Source organism: Perognathus longimembris, chromosome 4, assembly GCF_023159225.1.
Source record: "Perognathus longimembris pacificus isolate PPM17 chromosome 4, ASM2315922v1, whole genome shotgun sequence".
Classification (NCBI taxonomy): domain Eukaryota; kingdom Metazoa; phylum Chordata; class Mammalia; order Rodentia; family Heteromyidae; genus Perognathus; species Perognathus longimembris.
In genome coordinates this window covers 9,098,154-9,107,940 of record NC_063164.1, presented here as the reverse complement: position 1 = coordinate 9,107,940, position 9,787 = coordinate 9,098,154, and the positions used below count along the sequence as shown (strand labels likewise).

Here is a 9,787-nt window from a genome sequence, read left to right as displayed (position 1 = left end):
TGAATACAGCATGACAACACTTAGCTTAACCCGAAACAGTGACCAGTGAACATAAAACTCGCCCCCAACAACAAATGCAACAAGAAAACCCAAAGTGCATCAATGACATGTGAGTGAACAAGGCCCAACCGCTGAAGGCCTGCAAAAGGAGGAGGCAACACACGCTCAGACCCAAGCTTTGGGAGGAGAAATGCACACCGTCTCGGCTTGGTCCCCACACTGCGACCTCGATGCATGCTCCAAGACACCCCCCGAACTACGCAGGGACCAGAGCAGCGACGGCAGCCCATAACTGAGCATGCGCCGCTGCCCGGGTTACACCACTGAGCATGCGCGGCTGCCTGTCTCTCGCCGCCAGCCCCCAGCACCGTTCCCTTAGGCTTCCTTTACAGAAACTGGAACATCCGGGTTCGGCATCTGTGCGAGATGACGCAACGCACGCGCGCTCGAAAGACGTGGGGACGCAGGCGTGCCCTGGAGAGCGTGAGTTTCCTCCGCGTCGGTTTGGCTCGGCTCGCTCGGTTGCCTGAGCGTGGCGTCTCCCGCCTTTTTCCCGGGGCTGCTAGCGAGGGCGGCGAGGCGGGGGGGGGGGGGGGTTGCGGGGCGGGGCCGAGATGGGCGCCCCCTCCCCCGAAGGCGGCGCGGGGCGGGCTGGAGGCGCGGCCCCGCGGGTCCTGAGCACCACGGGCGGTCGAGGGGCGGGAGGGCGAGGCCTGGGCTGCGCGGAGGCGGGCGAGCTCGGGTCCGGGTCGCCCCTGGCTGCGCTCCGGGAGGGCGGCGTGGACGGGGAGTCGGGACGCGGGCCTGAGCGGGCGGTGCAGCGGGCTCGCACGGGTGCTGGGCGTGGGACGGGGACTTCAGTAGTGAAACGTGGGGGCCCGGAAACTGCCCGATGGCCCGGAGGCCTCCCCGGGGAGGTGGGGGACCTTTAATGTCCAGCGAGGCCTGACACCCCTGGACGGACTTCCCAAACCCCTCACCGCTGGTTTCTCATACGGGGCATAAACTTTTGTGGAAGACTTAGGGCCGCTTCCTGAGGAGTCATCCCCCTAATAAGTTGTCTATTGGTCCCTTTCACCCAGGCGTGGCACCCAGACCTTGGTTTGTAGGAGCAGGTGGCTCACACCCAGTGGTCCTAGCTACTCAGGAGGCCTAGATCTCCCCCATTCGACGAGAGGACCAGCCCCAGACAGTGAAGTCCACGAAACTCTCTCACCACCAAAAGCCCCAAGTGAGCTATGCCCTTCAATGGTAGAGGGCGGGCCTGGAGTGAAAGAGCTAAGGGCTAGAGGCCAAACCAATACTGCGCCCCCACCCCCCCGCCAAAAAGATTAAAAGTCTTAGCCCTTATCTAATTTCACATGCCTTTATTATTATTTCTAAATCTTTGCTGATTTCTGATTAATATTGAAGATCTCTACATTGCAGTTGGCCTGTGGTGGTTTGGGGGGGGGTGGGGTGGGGAGAGCAGGTAATCTAAGTTGTTTCAGGACTCAGCTTCAGTATCACCTGACTGTGATCCTGCTGGAAATACACATTTCCAGGCCCTACCCCAGACCTATTGAACTAGAAGTTATTTTACCAAGTTTTCATCCAGTTTATTCTAGTGTGTCTGGTGAAGAAGACACAAGAAGATCCATTGTGGAGTCGCAGATAGTGGAATTTGAGTTGAGGTGAAGTATTTCCTAAACACAGAACCATGGACAAATCACCCTCTACCACTAAACCACATCCCCAGCCCCTTTAAAAACCTCTTAAAGCTGCATGAAAGCACATAGGTTGGCTGGAAGGATACTTTGTTGAGTTCAATATGAATTACAGTTGCATGGATAGCTCTTGTGACCACTGCTTGGAGGACATTTTAATCTGCTTAGTTCTGGATTCTATCATTAATAGAGTCTTATCTCCTAACTAGTCAAGGCTGTTGGATGTTTTGTTATATTCAGAAATAGGATATTTTGAGCAATATGTTCTAATACTGAACCAATTGATGCTGCAGTATTTTTAAAGAGCATTAATAGCTATGTTAGAGTAGTTTTTAATTTCTGGCCTTCTGATTTACTTCAGCTTTAACTTTCTTTTGACCCAGAACTTGGTAATGACCAAAGGGTTAAGCAGTATTGAGGGAGTGTCAAACAGGCAGAAGCCAAGGCTGATGATACGGCTATCTTTATCTGTGTTTCTTGTACTTTCTACAGCTGCATGATACTAAAGGTTTCGTATCCATTTTCCATACCTCTGTTTCCTGGTAGGTTTACCAGGGGTTAAGTTAGTGGGAACAGTTACTCTGAAGCCACTGTTCCTTTTGGATTGTCACATGCATGTTACATGTATTTTCTTACATCTATTCCTTTTTCTTTTCAAGGGGCCATTTTCAGGGCAGAAAGAGGAACACTCAAAATCAGAAGGGACTGCCTGAATGCTTAGACTCACTGCATTGTTGAGAAGGGTCAGTGCCAAACGCGGACTTACATAACATGTCACTATGATTAGAGAACTGTGCTCCGGAGGCCATACCATGGCTCCCGGATGTTGTGGGTGAGAGAATTTTCAGATAAACATGTCACTATGGGTAGAAATCTTTGTAGGTAATGCTATTAGCCCACACCAAAGTGACACTGTTCAGTCACGAAACATGCATTTTTTTGAAGGAATCAACTATTTTCTTAGAGGCAGGTCTATAGCTGTGGTTTGAATTCTGCCTCCATTAAGTACTGACCATATCCATTAGACAAATGAACATCTTCCCAGCTTTTAATTTATTATTTGAAGTAGGAGCCATAGGGTGCCTACCTGACTGAAGCAACTGAATTAAATGAAATGTTTTGTTAAAACATGTCTAGCATAGTCTGCTAGACACTGGTGGCTCACACCTGTAATCCTAACTATTCAGGATGCTCTGATCTGAGGATCATGGATGGAAGCCAGCCTGGACAGAAAGTCCCCATGAGACTCTTATTTCTAATTAACCACTCAAAAACCAGAAGTAGAGGTGTGGATCAAAGTGGTACAGTGCTAGCCTTGAGCAAAAGAGCTCAAGGATGGTGCCTAAGCCCTGAGTTCAAGCCCCATGACCAACCAACCCTCCCCTCACCCCCAAAAAACCCAACCAACCAAACATGTCCACTATCTGTTATGAATAGAGAATTCATGTTGCCTTTTGAACAGGGTAAGAAATAGTATTTCTTACTTTAAACCTAGATTTGTCCCATTCATATCCTGATAATTTATAAATGAAGAATTTTTTTATTAATAAACTACTTTTTTTTAGCCATAACGATGCTGAAGAGTTAAAGCTTTCATGTTATGAGTGGAGACAGAAAACACCTGGAGGAAGTTAAAACTAAATATGATAGAAAAATACTTGTTTTAGTATGATATAACAACTTTTAGAAATTATTTTGATAGTTTGTTTACCAGAGATGATTAATATTTGATCATTAAATGTTTAATCATTTCACTTATATGCCTTAAGATGACCTTGGGAAGTGGGCATTGAGAATATGCAGCCAAGTAAGAAAATGCTGTTAGGCCTGAAAAAAAGGTACTACTTTTTAGACATGGATTCTTAATGATAACATACTAAAAAAGTTTCATGTTCTAATTTTTAAAGATAAAAGTCCTATATGTTGCTGTGTATATAATAACCTCTGAATATATGAGCATGGAAAAATACTGAAAAGTATGCATACTAAGAAATCATTTTGTTTAATTTCTGTATTGTAATGTGGGAGTGGGCACCAAATGCAAAAGGAAATAATCTAAAATGTAAAGTTATACAATGTGCATATATATGTAAAGATTAGTTAAAAATCAATAAAAATGAAGTATTCTTTAAAAAGTTATATTCCTTTTAATTCTGCAGTTACATATCATTTCCTCGAGTTTGTTTTTGTTTTTTTTTGTTTTGTTTTGTTTTTTAGATCCAGAAGCCCTCTTAAGCAGAATCTTATGTGACACGTTCAGAAGTTGAGAAACTTTAAGATCAGTAGATTGGAGAGCTCAGGCTCTTGATCCTGAGCAGTCATACTGAGGATATCTAGGAAACTCAGGATTCTAGGGCACTGGGTATGAAATTCCATCTTGAGGATAGAAAACCTCAGGTCATGAGCTATACCTAAAAATGAGTGGCATAAGGAATCCTGGGGAGTGGGATCCACAAACTCTATACAAGATGGCCAGCAGTGTAAACATATGTCTGGCTACTCATGCAGCAATACGGATGATTATTTAACAAGAACACACAGCTCTTGGCCTGACCCATATTTTACAAAAATAGCATTCTGTGCTCATTTTTTGAGAAATCGGTTTTTAAAAAGGTCTCGCTTACAGAGTGACAGCTGTATCAATATTCAAAGCTATTTAGTATTTTAATTATTACTTAGCATCACAAATGACTCAGGAAAAAAGAAACAAATCAAAGGAGTATACAGAATTACTTGTGTTTTCCATCCACTGGTGTTTTTTTGTTGTATGAAAGCAGCTGATCTGCATTCATATGGAAAAGCGAGTTTTTGAGAGTTAATTTTTAGTTAATGAGCTTTTATAAAGAATTTCAAATGCTAGTTATCTGTTAGATTGTTATTAATAGTGGTAGTAGTAATATTACATTGTCTTTTTTTTTCCCACATTGAGGAGGGTTCCCTAGTGACAGCTGGAGTGTGGGGGAGGGGAGAATCAATTTCAGTCAACCAGCTGCTCTGCTCGGCATCATGAGGGCCGTATTTCTGAGACAGAGGATAATTTGGGCAGTATTCAGAAAAGAAATGGATCAGGTTGCTGGCATGCAATGGCTAGTGTGCATGAGCCCTGTGGGATCTGGATGATAGCCAACCAGCCGAGTACATTCACGTCTGTCTGCACATTGGTGTTATTTACCATCTTGTTTCTTGGACACTACGATATGCACATCATAATTACAAAGCAATAAAGTCTAGTTCCACAGAGGGAAGGCTCCTGACTTGATGGAGAGGAGGAGAGAATGAAACTGAAACTTGGGTGGTGTGTCACATGTTTTTCTGTAATATGTTACCTCTGTTCTTCACAATGACTTTAGGATGTCATTGGAATTTTGCTCATCTATGTATAAAGAACTAGAAGCTCAGCAGGATTGCTTCTAGGGCTTGTGTAACACCACATTCTAGGAAGTGACAGCATTCATAGTTGACTCCAGGTCTTGGAACTTTGGCTTTAAAAGCGTTGTCATTACACCAACAGCTGTTTCTCCATGGTGCTAACTTGCACATGTAACTTAATCCAAAGTCAGAATATTAGGATAGTAATAAAGGAAATTGAAATATATGACAATAACTTCATTTTTATATAAATAATACATGGGCAGGTCTGTGTCTGTGTGTGTATGTCTGCATGTGTTAGCAGCTATGTATAATTTTGGTTCTTTTTCTTGAGGAAAACCTTTCTTGGGCAGCGTGGAAAGGAACTTTGCTTTATAAATGTTTATGACCACCAGCAGTTTTGCAATTATATATGTTGTAGTGAATCACCTAGGATTCAGAATGTGATGATGTAGAAACACTGCGCACCGCACCATGCTGTCTCTTCCCATCCACCACTGTAGTAAGCAGTATTCCTTTCAAGGCATGCTAATTTTGTATCAAGGAACTTTTTAGCTTTCTGAAGTTTTAGCCTGTAGCTATTATGTCTGCCAAGTGAGGACTGAAAATAAATCCTTTTATTTTCATGAGATCTCCTGTTTATGATAATGAGTTTTAGGAACCATTTCATCGTATTTGTTGTACACAGGATATTACCTACCCTATTATTTTCTCCTTTATCCCTCTTCCCTCACATTCCACACAAACCTTTAAAGTTTATTTTCACTCATTTATAAACAGTTCATACATCTTTATATGCCGTTTTGACAAAGTTCCTTAATAGTGATGTTCCTGTTTCTATCTTTGCTTCTTCCTTCAGACTGATTTTCTGAAAAGGACTGAGCTTGTCTTAGTAACTACTCAAATATTTGTTAAGTGAAGGAATAGAGGCAGATATAAAATCATGTGCTTAATGCTTATTGCTATAAGATTTTTTTTTTCTTACTTATTGGCTTTTCTGGGCTTAGGGTTGGAGAAACCTGGTCTATGACTGTGAACACACTGAATGATGGGCGAAACACAAAGGGGTCAATCTCCTTGCAGAGAGTATGCAGACAGCTGTCATGTTTCTTCTAGAAGCCACAAGACTGGCACACCTCTTTATTTCTTCTTTTGTATGTTTTTTTTTCTTTTTTGAGTGAGTGAATCTGGATAATTGGTTGTCTTAAAGTTCTAAAGTAATTAGGTGATAGCATTTTATAAATGTGTATATAAAGGAAAAGGGCAAAGATCCAGTATTTAGGAAATTATTTCAGCAGTTTTCTCTGAAAACGTCAACTTTGTATAAATAGAAGACAAGTTTTCAACCATCTGGCTTTCCTTTGGAGACAACATTCCTCATCCAGTGGCCAGATTTATACATGAAGTATATGACTTTGTCTTATTTATGCAACAGTTGCTCTTGTGTTTGCATCATTCTTTGTATGCAGTCAAGTAGGAACTGGTGATGCTTGAACTAAATTTGGCTGTTTTTCAGCTCTTTGTAAATGCATAGTATCCTGGTAGAGTTATTTTATTACAGATAGCAGGAACAGTTATCTAAGTGATCCAGGTGACTGAGTTGAGGCACAACATTTATTGTAAGTACGTGGATACGCTTAAAAAATAAACAGAAAAGTCAAACCATTATGCCCTGGTAAAGGACAGCTGCAGGTTTGGGATACCTGGAAAGCCCAAGGTAATGCACTGAATATGAGCTTCGAAAGTTTTAGAGCCTAGTGAATTCCAGGAGGGAATTCTTATTTCATCTTGGTTCACTGTCACCTTTGAATCAGTTTAGGAAGAGCACTCTTGATTGATGGTTCCCCCTGCCTTCCCTTAAGACCACCATTAATGGGAGTGGGGATGGGTTCCTGAAACAATGAGGTATTGATGCCAAAAAGGCAAGAATATCTAAGCTGTCCCTCTCACCAAGTAATTTGTGGATGTCCTGTGTGCTTTGTGGGAACATAACATGTCTTTGAAGTCTGGCTTGCTTTTCCTCCTCTTGACTAGTTGCTGTGCAGAGAGGATTTCAGTTACATAAATAATTTACAGACAGTTCTTAAAGATGGATGAAATGAGCGGAGGTGACGGCGGCTTACTTTTTCATTGACAAATCCTCTTGAAGAGCATGATCGAGAGATGCTGGCATTGCCACTCCCTGTGTGCCTCCTGGCTTAAATACCTGTGTCTGAAGGGCTGTCAGTCCAGAACTTTAATGAGCCCTCATTACAGTAAAACTTGTGGTCTGAGAGAAAGAACTGCCTCATGATCGATACTGGAAGTCATAAGTAGTGATGGGTCAAAATTAGAGTTGGCAAAAGTTCACCTAGCTGTGGAGAAGAATTCGGGACTATATACAAAAACCTAGAGTTTCATTTTTTAGTCACTTTTTATGTGTAAATATTGTCTAATCACTTTTCTTAAGGCTGTAGTACATTTTTAAACAGGGAGGGAAAGTAAAAAGTTTGCTCACTGACATACTTAGATGGTTTTTTAATCTCCAAAAAAGGGATCCTCATTAAATTCTCACTCAGATCATCAGATAATCTTGATAGAAAGTGACTTGAGACTTTATCACAACATTTATTTTAATTTAAAAATTATTTTGGCTTTCATATTTCTTCATTATTTAACAAGTATGTGTGTAGTTGTAGTGCAAAAAGCACTTTAAAATATAGGATCATAAAAATCTTAAAAAATGCTCATTCATTTTAAAAGCACTTTAAAACTTCATTTTAGGCTTTAAAAAAATTGTGTTTACATGCACACACACACATGACCTTGCAGTTTTTCTGTTCATGATGTCTTTTTATTGAGTTTAGAATAAAGTCATTTCTCTAAGAAAAAATTGTATATATCCACAGATCACCCTGATTTTCCTGATTGTATATACATACGTGTGTGTGTGCATGTGTGTGTGTGTTGTTTGGAATCTCTGTCCTTATGCAGCTGAATAAGCTTGCATTGTCTCCTTTACAGAGGAGAAACTGGCAGTAAACTTTCTTAAGGTCACATGGCTAGCTTGTTGTATTGCTATTTTCAAGGATCCAACCCTAAACTATGCTGTCCCATATCACATCCATTAATATATTGCTGGCCTGGTATATAATTTTGACAAAGTCACTAGGACATTTCCCTTTCTAGAGCCTGTTTATCCCCAGTTTCCTGACAACTTCTTTCTGTTCTGTGTTAACACATGTCATATTACTCATCTGTGTCGCTGTGAATGTGGCAGCAGCTCCTGTCTCATAGCAGTGTGCTCTGTAAAGCCTTTTGTCCTTTGTGTCTTAGAGCAGCCTGACAGCCTTTCATGTTGAATTCAGCAAGATTACTTCTCATTTAACCAAGCTGAATATTGCTTTCTAGGTGAAAAATAATTATATGCTTTCAAAGATGTATTTGATTAACAGGAAGCTGATCTGTGTAAATTAATTATAACTGTAACAATGTCACATCCCTGTCTTTTGTTATTAACCAGGTAATTGACCAGAAGTTTAGACACTTATTGTAACTGACAATGAGTAGTTTGACCTTGTATGCATGTGACCCATGCACAGTGAATATAAGTGAAGTTTGTTCCTTTAGAGGCATGTATTGTCAGAGCATCTGATGTTTATTCTTCCATTATTTTGTTCAAATTGGTGGTCAAACCTCTCTTACTAAAAGCATCATACCAAGCACAAATGTTTTCTGTGTCCTTGAATAACTATAATCAGACATGAAACCATGGCACATTTAGGACATATGGTCTAATAAACAAGTGTCACAATTAAATGAATCTTGCTTTTAAAGTCTATAAGAAGAAAGGTAAAAAAGCTTTTGAAAGAGAAGTCATAAAAAGGAAAAATGAGCATAGTTAATAGATGAGGAACTTGTTCTTTATTCTAATTTGCCCATGAAAGCTAAGAGCGTGTGGTACTTCGAATAGTTCTTTTACCTTTGGTGATTTCAGCTGAAGAATAGCAGCATAGAGAGTAAGAGTCAGAGAAGAAATGGGGGAAGAACAGCTGACACCCAGTAGTTCCCAAGTGTTGGGTGCCCTTGATCTCACCCTGATTATGTTGACAGTACTGAATGTCCTGTTAGAATATGGCATACTCCTTCCTAAAAATTACCACACTATTTTAAATTGGTGAAATTGACAGAACTTCAAAACAAGTGGTGTCAGGAGCACAGCATTCAAACGTTATATCAGTGGCATATTACAAAAGATGTGAAGGCTGGAGGCATGGCTCAAGTGGTTGAGTTTCTAGTATCATCATCGTTATTATTGTTATTTCAAAGCAAGGGCCTTTCTTGTGAAGATTTTTTTCTGTAGAAGTCTTTTAAAAGTAATCGTTTTGCTGACAATGTTATAGGGATAAAAGTTGTGATAATGTTATGTTGTACCAATAATTATTAAAAGGTGTAGAAGTCTGTCTTTAGTTCTCTCTCCTACCCCAAATCCCAGCTCAGATTAAGTAGAGCATGGGGGTGAAGGAATGCCAAATGAGGAAAACTATACAATCCTTTCCTTCTCCACCTATCCTCCTTTAGTTTCAGAAAGCAAAAGGTATTTGAAGGTATTTTGTGAAAGTTTTTGTTTATATAAATGAGAGATGTGGCAGTGTATGGTTGATACAGTTTTTATTCTTTTTAACTTGATTTTAAAAACTGATTTTTTAAAGTTTATATTCAGTTATTAAAAT

At 40.6% G+C, this 9,787-nt stretch overlaps 1 protein-coding gene across 4 annotated transcripts in view; it reads left to right on the top strand.

Annotated features, from left to right (window-relative positions):
- Positions 1-382: 382 nt before the first annotated feature.
- The window catches only part of Rhbdd1 (rhomboid domain containing 1), a 112,172-nt gene continuing 102,767 nt past the window's right edge, over positions 383-9,787 (top strand). Inside the window, exons 1-2 of one of the 4 annotated variants that reach the window (XM_048344641.1) lie at positions 443-483; positions 2,366-2,554. The gene's annotated coding sequence lies outside the window, so the exon portion shown is untranslated. Of the gene's footprint in view, positions 484-1,706; positions 2,555-9,787 lie in introns of those variants that run through there. The other 3 variants (XM_048344643.1, XM_048344642.1, XM_048344640.1) reach the window with 3 other exon arrangements.